The sequence below is a fragment of the Chrysemys picta genome, chromosome 1 (genome assembly GCF_011386835.1).
Source record: "Chrysemys picta bellii isolate R12L10 chromosome 1, ASM1138683v2, whole genome shotgun sequence".
NCBI classification, from domain to species: domain Eukaryota; kingdom Metazoa; phylum Chordata; order Testudines; family Emydidae; genus Chrysemys; species Chrysemys picta.
This window is the reverse complement of record NC_088791.1, coordinates 306,029,909-306,043,211: the sequence shown is the minus strand read 5'-3', so window position 1 is coordinate 306,043,211 and position 13,303 is coordinate 306,029,909. Positions and strand designations below refer to the sequence as shown.

General features: G+C 46.1%; 1 protein-coding gene and 1 long non-coding RNA gene across 11 annotated transcripts in view; one reads left to right on the top strand and one right to left on the bottom strand.

Moving 5' to 3' along the window:
- Positions 1–13,303, bottom strand: part of STARD13 (StAR related lipid transfer domain containing 13) — a 445,413-nt gene that overhangs the window by 171,363 nt on the left and 260,747 nt on the right. The window lies entirely within an intron of this gene.
- The window catches only part of LOC135983321 (uncharacterized), a 39,584-nt gene that overhangs the window by 24,396 nt on the left and 1,885 nt on the right, over positions 1–13,303 (top strand). The window contains exon 3 of the long non-coding RNA XR_010600893.1: positions 9,955–10,109. This is a non-coding gene — a long non-coding RNA (uncharacterized LOC135983321). The remainder of the gene's footprint in view (positions 1–9,954; positions 10,110–13,303) is intronic.

Below are 13,303 nucleotides of genomic sequence, written 5' to 3'. Positions count from 1 at the left end.
GGCTCCAGAGGCGATCCTGGTAATTATAGGCCAGTAAGCCTACCTTCAATACTAGGCAAATTGGTTTAAACTATAAATGGTCAGTTTTCATAATGAAGAGAGGAAATATCAGGATCCACCCAAGGATCAAAGCAGACAGCAAAGAGTTTCAAAGGGATCTCACAAAATTGGGTGACTGGGCAACAAAATGGCAGATGAAATTCAATGTTGATAAATGCAAAGTAATGCACATTGACAAACAATCTAAACTATGCATACAAAATGATTAGGTCTAAATTAGCTGATATACCTCAAGTAAGAGATCTTGGAGTCATCATGGATATTCTCCAAAAACCATCCACTTAGGGGGCAGCAGCAGTCAAAAAGGCTAATCGAATGTTAGGAACCCTTAGGAAGGGATACATAATCAGATAGTACATATAATAATGTCACTATATAAATTCATAGTGTGACGGGTTGGATCACAGAACCCCCTTTGGGAGCTGCCACCTGATGTGCCAAGACTACCTCTGCCCCTGTCTTCCTGCCCTGTCAGCTTAGGACTTCAGTGCCCTGCCTGGTGAGACAGACTCGCTAGCCTGCTGCAAACCCAGACCCAGGTCTGAATCACGTCCCCTAACAGCTGTAGGCTTACCTGAAAGCAGCTAACAGAAGTGTTCTTGTCTTTAACACTCAGATGCCCAACTCCCAATGGGGTCTAAATCCAAATAAATCCGTTTTACCCTGTACAAAGCTTATACAAGGTAAACTCATGAATTGTTCGTCCTCTATAACACTGATAGAGGGATATGCACAGCTGTTTGCCCACCCAGGTATTAACACATACTCTGAGTTAATTAATAAGTAAAAAGTGATTTTACTAAATACAGAAAGTAGGATTTAAGTGGTTCCAAATAATAACAGACAGAACAAAGTGAATTACCAAGCAAAATAAAATAAAACACACAACTCTATGTCTAATCAAACTGAATACAGATAATCTCACCCTTAGAGATGCTTCAGTAAGTTTTTTCCTCAGTCTGGACACCTTCCAGGCCTGGGCACAATTCTTTCCCCTGATACAGCTCTTGTTCCAGCTCAGGTGGTAGCTAGGGGATTCTTCATGATGGCTCCTCTTTGTTCTGTTCCACCCACTTAAATATCTTTTGCATAAGGTGGGAATCCTTTGCCCCTCTAAGTTCCCACCCCTCCTCACTGGAAAAGCACCAGGTTAAAGATGGATTCCAGTTCAGGTGACATGATCACATGTCACTGTAAAACCCCAAGCCTTCATTCCTCCCAGCCTGACTCATAGGAAGGCTTGCCTGCAAACAGAGCCATTCATAGTCAATTGTCCTGGTTGATGGGAGTCATCAAGATTCCAAACCACTATTAATTGCCCACACTTTTCATAATTACAGTAGGCCCTCAGAGTTATATTTCATATTTCTAGTTTTAGATACAAGAGTGATACATTTATACAGATAGGATGAACACACTCAGTAGATTATAAGCTTTATAATGATACTTTACAAGAGACCTTTTGCACGAAGCATATTCCAGTTACATTATATTCACTCATTAGCATATTTTTATAAAATCATATAGACTGTAACATCACACATAGTATCCCCACACATTGAATATTACATGCAGATCTGGTTGGCCCATGTCAAAAAAGGTTTATTAGAATTAGAAAAACAAACATAAGGAAATATTTTTTCACACAATGCAGTCAACCTTTGGAACTCATTGCTAAGGGATGTTGTGAAGGCCAAAAGTATAATTGGGTTCAAAAAAGAATTGGGTAAGTTCCTGAAGGATAGGTTCATCGATGGTTATTTGCCAAGATGGTCAGGGATGCAACCCAGTGCTCTGGGTGTCCCTAAATCTCTGACTGTCAGAAGCCGGGACTGGAAGACATGGAGTGGACCACTCAATAAATTGCCTTGTTTTGTTCATTCCCTCTGAAGCATCTGGCACCAGACACTGTCAGAAGACAGGATACTGGGCTAGAAGGACTATTGGTCTGACTCAGTATGCTATTCTTATGTTCTGATTAGAGTTGCTGGAGCTCTACTTGGTGTGTTACATATACTGTTTGGACTATGCTGGTGAATTCTGGACTATGTTTGTGGGACTTATGTCTATGGGGCTCATGTAATAAATTAACCCCACAGGGGATATAGATAGTCAGAAACGACTGTTTGGATGATTTCTGGGGAATCTAAAGTGGGAACCGAGGCAGATGCAGTTGTCATGTTGTGACCTCTAGAGGGCATCCTATGACAGGTGTGATAAACTAGGGAAGTGTTCTGGATCTCTGCCAATTACATCAGATAGTAAATCACTCAATGTATGCAAAATGACACACAATAAGACCAGGTAGAATAAATGGTCTCAATTCCAAAATACATGTAAGATATCACCAAAATGAAGTGGAAGAAATGCAGATCCTTTTATTAGAAAGATGGATTAAAACCTCCTGACCTAAAACCAGCCAACATACCAGTGAACATATGATATCAACAGCTGTAAAAATAGCTTGACTGAAATCTAAAATTCAGTCCTGGACCAGTGTTTAAAAAGCACTGCTATACCAAATAGCCAGTGATAGGGTTAAAGTCTGCTATCTTGTCACTGGGCCTAGAAATAAAAACCTCTACTCCACTGGAAAGCTTGGTCTCTAGGTTTCCAGTAGAGATGGTGGTGTAATATATTCATTCTAATAATAGACGACAATGAAAATATTTAAAAATTTGTGTCAGCAGATATCATCAAAAACACTTACGGAGCGGTGCACTGTGGGTAGCTATCCCACAGTTCCCGCAGTCTCCGCCACCTATTGGAATTCTGGGTTAAGCTCCCAATGCCTGATGGGGCAAAAACATTGTTGCAGGTGGTTTTGGGTACATGTTGTCAGTCGTCCCTCCCTCCGTGAAAGCAACGGCAGACAATCGTTTCGCGCTTTTTTTCCGCGCAGACGCCATACCACGGCAAGAGTGCAGCCCACTCAGCTCAGCTCACCAAACACCACCGCTGTTGTATCCTGGGTGCTGCTGGCAGCAGACGGTGCAGTAGGCCTGCAAACCATCATCATGCACCGCTTCCGCTGCAACTCTGCTCTGCTGATATTGCCTCGATAGCAAATTTCTTCATGTTGTCTGTCATGGGCTCCCGGGTACTCCCAAGGCAATAACATCTTTATTAATTCATCACACAAATAGGGGGATAACTGCCACGGTAGCCTGGGAGGGATGAGTGAGGAGGGAAGCACCAGGTGGGGTGGTGGATGAGGGTAGGAGGGAAGGACAAGGCCACACTTCACTTCAAAAACTTCTGTTGCTTGGGCAGTCCTCTGGGGTGGAGTGTTTGGGTGCCCAGAGCCTCCTCCCCACATTCTTGGGCGTCTGGGTGAGGAGGCTATGGAACTTGGGGAGGAGGGGAGGCGGTTACACAGGGGCTGCAGCGGTGGTCTGTGCTCCTGCTGCATTTCCTGCAGCTCCACCAGACGCCGGAGCATATCGGTTTGATCCCCCAGTAGCCTCAGCATTGCATCCTGTCTCCTCTCATCGCTCTGACGCCTCCTCTCCTTTTGCTCCCGCCACCTCTCATCTCGCTCGCCCCTCCTGTCCTCGCATTCATTTTCTGCTTTCCTGGACTCTGACATTGTTTGCCTCCATGCATCCATGCATTCTGCTGAGCTCTTTCAGTGCAGGAGGACTGCAGGAGCTCAGAGAACATTTCATTGCAAGTGCGTTTTTTTCACCTTCTTAGCTGCGCTAGCCTCTGGGACGGAGATGATAGGGGAAGTGTTGAAACATTTGCAGCTGTGGGAGGGAAAAAAAGGGAGAGTAGTATTTAAAAAGACACATTTTAGAGAACAATGGGTAGACTTTTTCATGGTGAACCAAGCTGTTACATTACATAGCACATGTGCTTTCAGTATAAGGTCACATTTTGCCTCTTATATTGAGGACCTGCTGGTTTGGTGTGAGAGATCACACACGCAGGGCCGGGCAACAGAATTTGGCTTGCAGGCAGCCATGGTAAGCCACAGTCTTTCGGCTTCTTCAACCTTCATAACATGTGGGAATGGTTTCAAACAGCAGCGCCCTCCTTTCCCATACCAAGCACCCGTTGGGTTGGCCATTTAAAAGGAGGGGCTGTACTGGCCGCGAATGCATCCCAAGTCTTCAGGGCAAATTAATCATTAAACACACTTGCTTCTAAACCATGCATTATATTTACAAAGGTACACTCACCAGAGGTGCCTTCTCCAGCTTCATGGTCCGTGAGCCCAGGTTGGGAGGGTATTGGCTCCAGGGTGATAAACAGTTCCTGGCTGTCGGGGAGAATGGTTTCTCCGCTTGTGTGCTGTGCGCTATCCTCCTCTTCCTCATCCCCAAAATCCTCATCCCTGTTGCGTGAGACTCCCCCCTTGCAGGTGTCCACGGACAGGGGTGGGGTAGTTGTGGCCCCCCCACTAGAATTGCATGCATGTCTCGGGCTCTGACCCGGAGCAGCTGTTTGCCTCTTGGCAGGCTTGCCTGAGCTCCTTAATTTTCATGCGGCACTGCGGCAGGTCCATTTTGTAGCCTCTGTCCATCATGCCCTTAGAGATTTTTTTTCAAATATTTTGGCATTTTGTCTTTTGGAATGGAGTTCTGATAGCACGGATTCGTCTCCCCAAACAGAGATCAGATCCAGTACCTCCCGTTCGGTCCATGCTGGAGCTCTTTTGTGATTCAGGGACTGCATGGTCACCTGTGCTGATGAGCGCTGCATCGTCACCCGTGCTGATGAGCTTGCCACGCTGGCCAAACAGGAAATTAAATTCAAAAGTTTGCGGGGCTTTTCCTGTCTACCTGGCCAGTGCATCTGAGTTGAGAGTGCTGTCCAGAGCGGTCACAATGGAGCACTCTGCAATAGCTCCCGGAGGCCAATACCATTGAATTGTGTCCACACTACCCCAAATATGACCCAGCGATGTCAATTTCAGCACTAATCCCCTCGTCGGGGAGGAGTACAGAAATCGATTTTAAGAGCCCTTTAAGTCAACAAAAATGGCTTTGTCATATGGATGGGTCCAGAGTTAAATTGATCTAACGCTGCTAAATTTGACCTAAACTCGTAGTGTAGACCAGGGCTAAGTCTCATTGAAAGTCAATAGTGCCTAAGTAACTTTTGAAAGGGGAACTTAGATTCCTAAGTCACTCAGGTCCAGATTTTTAAATGTATTTAGATGCCAAAGGATGAAAAGAGGCACCTAGTGGGATTTTCAAAATCACTTAACTATCTAATTGTACTGATTTAAATCACTTTACAAATCTGGCCCTGTGGCACTTTTGAAAATTTTACCCGGCATCTTCAGACAAGAGTTTAGCAGTTACTGTCTTAAAAACTGCTTGAAAATACCATATTTAGAATCATAGACTATTAGGGTTGGAAGAGACCTCAGTAGGTCATGTAGCCCAATCCCCTGCTCAAAGCAGGACCAACACCAATTAAATCATCCCAGCCAGGGCTTTGTCAAGCCGGGCCTTAAAAACCTCTAAGGATGGAGATTCCACTACCTCCCAAGGTAACCCATTCCAGTGCTTCACCGCTCTCCTAGTGAAATAGTGTTTCCTAATATCCAACCTAGACCTTCCCCACTGTAACTTGAAACCATTGCTTCTTGTTCTGTCATCTGCCACCACTGAGAACAGCCTAGCTCCATCCTCTTTGGAATCCCCCTTCAGGTATTTAGACCATTTGAAGGAAGAGTTCCATTTCCATCCTTCAAATGTGGCTATAAGGTATGCTACAGAAGTGCCTCTGGTGTAAAGATTTTTTTTTTAAATGGAAGCATTAATCTCCAATGCTAGAAGCTGGAGAGAGATTAGCTGTCAAAATAATCTCAGACTTGAAAGAATAAAAACATCTGACTGAGAGAATGATGTGACTTTAAGGTCCAATGTCTCAAATTCTGCCACGTTAGGGACACTTTGTTGGATCAACAGAAATGTTTTTAGAATCTGGGAACTTTTCTAAGTACTAATCCTAGACCAGCCATCTGAAAGAAAAATGTTCTTTCTTGAGTGATATAAACGGTTTGCAGGAAAATACAGGCCTCTTGACTAGTTTATAACAGAGGGGAAAGAGGGCACAGTGTGTGTGTGTGTGTGTGTGTGTGTGTGTGTGTGTGTGTGTGTGTGTGTGTGTGTGTGTGTGTGTGTGTGTGTGCGCGCGCCTACATGCAACCTGTTTGTTTTTACCTTGTGATGATTAGAGTGGCACAGGCCAGTGACAGATATGTGCAGGAATATGACAAATTCCAAACCCTACTGCTGTGTGCTAACAAATGGATTAAGAAGCTCAATGGCAATTACCAACTTTCAATCAAACAATTACATTCTTGCTGTGACTTTTTTTTTTGGGGCCTTCTAACATCGTTTTTGTAATTCCCTATGCAGAAATATAGCTAAGTGCGTATATAACCTCTGGAGAAAAAAAAATCAGGAGATATCAGCACCTCTGAAATGTTGGTCCCATGACAATCAAAGCTACACTAAAACATAGATTTTTAGCTTAGTGCACTGGGAATTACATGCATAAATCTCAGTGCAATGAAATGTTCTAACTTGTACTTACAGAATCAGAGAAGTTCAGAGTTATGGATGTCACTCTGTACCTGACTCCATCAGCTATGCCTCTTGTACTGCAAAACCTCAGTGCAATGGGCAATCCAGAACACTGTATTGTGATGCATATTGTGTTATGGATATTCATGTGTATTATTGCCCTCTGCTGGAAGGCATGTCAGAGTAACTCATGTAAAAGTGATTACTGCTTAAATTAGCTGAATTGCTCTTTCAGCTGACCTAGTGAAGGTCTCTTGGAGCCAACAATCATGAGTTTTACATGATCCTGATTGCTGCATGTATAATGTTACTTAGGATAGTGGTTTTATTATTACAATATATGCTGCACTTCCAAGGCATAATGGGATAAGGTGAAGGCAGTTTCAAATCTAAGCTGTAAGGAGGACAGGCAAAAGAGCCACTGAAGTGCAGTGCTCTTGCTGATGCTCTGAGCCCAGCTGAAGAGCCTCTAATACGAACATCATCTTTTTCAAGCCTGTAACTATTGCGGGAGAGAGACCACTACTAGTGCTATATTAGTTTTAGGAGGGCAATATTGCCAAACCCAAGCATCCCAAAAACATGACTGGAACTCCAAAACTCATGAGATGGGCTTAAAAATCATGAGATATTATAAAATAAATGTTGGGTTATTTTTATTTGCCTTGTGTGTTTTTTTTAAACACATTTTCCGTTTTTTCTTGGCAGCCACGATGGCTAGAAACTTTTTTTTAGATGAAATCTGAGACTCACATAATCACATGACTCCAATAGCTGAGGCTTTAAGGGAAACACATATCACAAAAATTGGCAACAATAGGTAGAAAAATAAGAAAAGTAAGATAAATAGCAAGAAACGCATAGGTGATACAAAATACATAGAGGGCTTAGGAAGACATGTGTATCTCAAACATTCACCTCTTCAGTAAAACCATTCTGGTCTCTCTGGCAAATAACACATAATATAAGTATTCAGAAACTTTATCAATGGCTTCTTTTTTAAAATGAGAAATACAGTAAGCACTGTAAAGAGTTCATTTACCTTTTAAGCCAAAGTGACAAGAGACAGAATTCACTTCAAAACTAAGATTCACTCAGTCTTTCAATTTGAGATCAGATTCTACTGTACTGTGGAAAACAAGGGAGTGGGAAGACAACGGAGGACACATAACCTCCCCACCTGTCTCCTCCCTGCCCTGCCCCCAGCCTGTGGCCCCCTTGCTCTCCCTGCCCCATGTTACTTGGGGCCCTGTTCTCCCACTGCACTGCCTAGGGTTACCGTATTTCCACAAGCAAAAGAGGACACGGGGGGGAGGAGCCCTGCTCTAGCCCCGCCCCTGCCCCATCCACTCCCTCCCACTTCCCACCCTCTGATTGCCTCCCTCAGAACCCCCAACCCCCCCCCGCTCCTTGTCCCCTGACTGCCCCCTCCTGAGAACCCCCCACCCTCACTGCCCCCCTACGACCCTACCTGTCCCCTGACTGCCCCGACCCTTATCCACACCCCCACCCCATATTCACACCCCCACCCCCAGACAGACCCCCGGCACTCCCGTGCCCTATCCAACTGCTTCCCGCCCCCTGGCAGGACCCCCAGAACTCCCAATCCATCCAACTCCCTCTGCTCCCTGCCTGCCTTGATCCCTCTCCACACCCCTGCCCCCCTGACAGCCCCCCCGAGAACCCCAGACCCATCCAACCCCCCCTCCCTGTCCCCTGACGAGGGCCGGCTTTAAAGAGCCCAGGAATTGTGCTGTGCTCCGGCCGGGGCTGCAGGGCTTGGGGCCGAGCCGGAGATGCTTGGCCAGAACCGGGGCTGGCACCGCTGGGGCCCAGGCCGGCGCCGCTGGGGCCCGGGCCGGGCCAGGCCGGGGGTGCTCGGCCGGCGCCAGGCTGGCGCACTCGGCCGGAGCCGGGGCCACTGCCCTGGGGCCCGAGCCGGGCCAGAGACGCTGGGGCCGCTGGGCGCCACTCGGCCCGGGCCGGAGGGAGCCGCTCGGCCAGGGCCGCGCCTCCCTGGAGCTCTCCTCCTCACGCCCCCCCCCCCCCGCCCCAGCTTACTTGCTGCTGCCTCCCACCTGAAAAGAAGCAGGGGCAGACTTCCTGCGAAGATCTGATTCGCGGGAAGCAGGGGGGGGGGGAGGAGCAGGTGGGCGGAGCATTCAGGGGAGGGGAGGAGGGGGAAGACAGCTGCAGGGCCGGACAGCGTGGTAAGGCTGCAGGGGATGGGGGGGAGCTTTTCTGTCTATAAATAGCCGACCGGGGGGAAATCCCAGACATTTTTAGATTTTTAAAAATCCCCCCCCCCCCCCCCCCCGGACGGCTATTTATAGACCGAAAAGCCGGACATGTCCGGGGAAATCCGAACATATAGTAGCCCTAGCTACTAGCCCTAGCCCCCCCCCGGGCACAGTCAGCTGCTCTTCCTGGTGGCCAGAGCTGGGCAGGGAGCAGGACAGAGCACTCCTGGACGCTGCCTGGTGCAGCGCAGCAGCTGCCTGAGAGAGTGCCTGACTGCGGCAGCAGCAGGCTGCCTCCCCTACCGGGCTTGGTTTCCAGGATAGCTAGCTGCGAGAGAGCCTGTGGCCTGGCTGGGAGAGGCAGCAACGGCAGTCCGCTCCCTGCCCAGGCTCAGCTTCTGGGGAAGAGGAGCCAAATCTGAGCATGCCAGAGGGGGTGGGGAGCAGGGCCGGATTAATGCAGGGGGGTTAGGGGCTGCAGCAGGTCTCAGGCAGGCTGCTTGCGTGGCCCCACACGTTGCTCCCGGAAGCGGCCAGCTACTAGCACGTCTCTGCAGCTCCTGGGGGGGTGGGAGAAAAAGAGGTGGCTCAGTGCGCTGCCCCCACCCCCAGCACCATTCCTGCAGTTCCCATTGGCCAGGAACCAGCCAATGGGAGCTGCAGAGGCAGCGCTTGCAGGCAGCGCATGGAAACATGCTGTCCCCCTCCCCTCAGGGGCGTGCAGAGATGTGCCAGCAGCCGGCTGCTTCTGGGAGCAGCATAGGGCTATGGAAGGCAGACAGCCTGCTGAGACCTGCTGCTCCACCAGCCAGAAGCCACCTGTAGTAAGCACCTCCCAGCCAGAGCCTCCATCTCGCACCCCCTCCGGCACCCCAACTTCCTCCCCCAGGTCAGAACCCCCTCCTGCACCAAATTCCCTCCCAGAAAGAAACTAATATAACAGCTGTTCTAAGGTAAGAAGTCGGCTATTTTGAATTAACTTAACTATATTCTACATGTTTTAAGACTGAAATGTAGCCACAGAACAGGTTTATGTTAATTAAAAGGCAAGTTTAGTATAGCGTTAATAGCTTTGATGCCATAATTGTGATCATTTTGTTTTAAATTAGGAAAAGACTTGTGTGACTAGTTCGGTCACAGAGACCCCCTTGGGACTGCCACCTGATGTGCTGAGACTATTTCTGAGCCCGTTTTACCTGCCAGCTTGGGACTTCAGAAGCCTGCCTTGTTGAACCAGACATGCCTGCTGCAAACATAGACCCAGGTCTGAACCACATCCCAAAACCTGCAGACTTAACTAAAAACAGCTTAAGAAATGCTCCTGTCTCCAGCACCCAGATACCCAGTTCCCAATGGGATCCAAACCCCAAATAAATCCGTTTTACTCTATGTAAAATTTATACAGGATAAACGCATAAATTGTCCACCCTCTATAACACTGATAGAGAGATGCACAGCTCTTTGCTCCCCCAGGTAGAGAACATAAGAATGCCCATACTGGGTCAAACCAAAGGTCCACCAAGCCCAGTATCCTGTCCTCTGACAGTGGCCAATGACAGGTGCCCCAAAGGGAATGAACAGACAGGTTATCATCAAGTGATCCATGCCCTGTCACCCAATCCCAGCTTCTGGCAAACAGAGGCTAGGAACACCATTCCTGCCCATCCTGGCTAATAGATTCATGAAAGATAGGCCCATCAATGGCTATCTAGCTCCCTTTTGAACCCCATTATAGTATTGGCCTTCACAACACCCTCTGGCAAGGGGTTCCAGAGGTTGACAGTGCGTTGAGTGAAAAAATACTTTCTTGTGTTTGTTTTAAACCTGCTACCTATTAATTTCATTTGGTGGCCCCTTGTTCTTGTATTATGAGAAAGAGTAAATAACACTTCCTTATTTACTTTGTCTATACGACTCATGATTTTATAGACCTCGATCACATCCCCTCTTAGTCGCCTCTTTTCCAAGCTAAAAAGTCCCAGTTTTACTAATCTCTCCTCATACGGAAGCCTTTCTATACCCCTAATCATTTCTGTTGCCTTTCTGAATTTTTTCCAATTCCAATACATCTTTTTTGAGATGGGGCGACCACATCTGCATGCAGTATTCAAGGTATGGGCGTACCATGGATTATATAAAGGCAATATGATATTTCTGTCTTATTATCCATCCCTTTCTTGAGGATTCCCAACATTTGGTTAGGTTTTTTTGACTGCCGTTGCACATTGAGTGAATGTTTTCAGAGAACTATCCACAATGACTCCAAGATCTCTTTCTTGAGTGGTAACAGCTAATTTAGACCCCATCATTGTATATGTATAGTTAGGATTATGTTTTTCAATGTGCATTACTTTGCATTTATCAACATTAAATTTCATCTGCCATTTTGTTGCCCAGTCACCCAGTCTTGTAAGATCCTTTTATAACTCTTCGTAGTCTGCCTGGGATTTAACTATCTTGAGGAGTTTTGTATAATCCGCAAATTTTGCCACCTCACTGTTTACCCCTTTTCCAGATTGTTTATGAATATGTTAAATAGGACTGCACCCCATACAGATCCCTGGGGGACACCACTATTTACCTCTCTCCATTCTGAAAACTGACCATTTATTCTTACCCTTTGTTTCCTATCTTTTAACCAGTTACCAATCCATGAGAGAACCTTCCCTCTTATCCCATGACTGCTTATTTTGCTTAAGAGCCTTTGGTGAAGGACCTTGTCAAAGGCTTTCTGAAAATCTAAATACACTATATTGACTGGATCGCTGTTGTCCGCATGCTTTTTGACCCCCTCAAAGAATTCTAGTAGATTGGTGAGGCATGACTTCCTTTTACAAAAACCATGTTGACTATTTTCCAACAAATTATGTGCATCTAGGTGTCTGACAATTTTGTTCTTTACGATAGTTTCAGCCAATTTGCCTGGTACTGAAGTGAGGCTTACTGGCCTGTAGTTGCCAGGGTCACCTCTGGAGCCCTTTTTTAAAATTGGCATCACATTAATTATCCTCCAGTCATTTGGTACAGAAGCCGATTTAAATGATAGGTTACAGATGACAGTTAGTAGTCCTGCAATTTCACATCTGAGTTCCTTCAGAACTCTTGGGTGAAAACCATCAGGTCCAGGAGACTTATTACTGTTTAGTTTATCAATTTGTTCCAAAACCTCCTCTAATGACACCTCAATTTGGGACAGATCTGTCACCCAAAAAGAATGGCTTAGGTTTGGGAATCTCCCTCACATCCTCAACAGTGAAGACTAATGCAAAGCATTCATTTAGTTTCTCCGCAATAGCCTTATCGTCTTTGAGTGCTCCCTTAGCATCTCAATCGTCCAGTGGCCCCACTGGTTGTTTAGCAGGCTTTCTACTTCTGATGTATTTAAAAAAAAATTATTACTTTTGGAGTCTTTGGCTAGCTGTTCAAATTCTTTTTTGGTCTTTCTAATTAGATTTTTACACTTCATTTGCCAGAGTTTATGCTCTTTTCTATTTTCCTCATTGGGATTTAATTTCCACTTTTTAAAGGATGCCTTTTTGCCTCTCACGCTTCTTTTACTTTGTTGTTTAACCATGGTGGCTCTTTTTTGGTTCTCTTACTATGTTTTTTAAACTGGGGTATATATTTAAGTTGAGCCTCTATTATGGTGTCTTTAAAAAGTTTCACGCAGCTTGCAGGGATTTTACTTTTGGTACTGTACTTTTTAATTTCTGTTTCACTAACCTCCTCATTTTTGTGTAGTTCCCCTTTCTGAAATTAAATTCTACAGTGTTAGGCCACTGTGGAGTTTTCCCCGCCACAGGGTTGTTAAATTTAATTATATTGTGGTCACTATTACCAAGCGGTCCAGCTATAGTCACCTCTTGGACCCGATTCTGTGCTCCACTTAGGACTAAATCAAAAATTGCATCTCCTCTTGTGGGTTCCAGGACTAGCTGCTCCAAGAAGCAGTCATTTAAGTCATTAATTACTTACTCTGGGTTAATTAATAAGCAAAAGTCATTTTATTAAGTATAAAAAGCGGGATTTAAGTGCTCTTAAAATCTTAGATTTTCATCCTCCTTTTACCAATCCATCCCCTCTCCAACTCACCTCCCTGCACATAATCCAGTCCAACCACATTCTCAAAAACACACAAAATTCAACTGTACATAACAGACAGAACAAAGTAAGTTACAAGCAAAATAAAACAAAACATGCAAGTCTAAGGGCTGGTCTACAATAGGGTAGCGAATAGCGTAGCTGAAGTCGAAGTATCTAAGACCGAATTACCTGGGGTCCACACGGCGCAGGATCGACGGCCGCGGCTCCCCCGTCAACTGCGCTACCACCGCTTGTTCTGGTGGCGTTCCGGAGTCGACGGTGAGTGCATTCGGGGATCGATATATCACGTCTTAACGAGACGCGATATATCAATCCCAGATAAATCGATTGCTACCCGCCGATACGGCGGGTAGT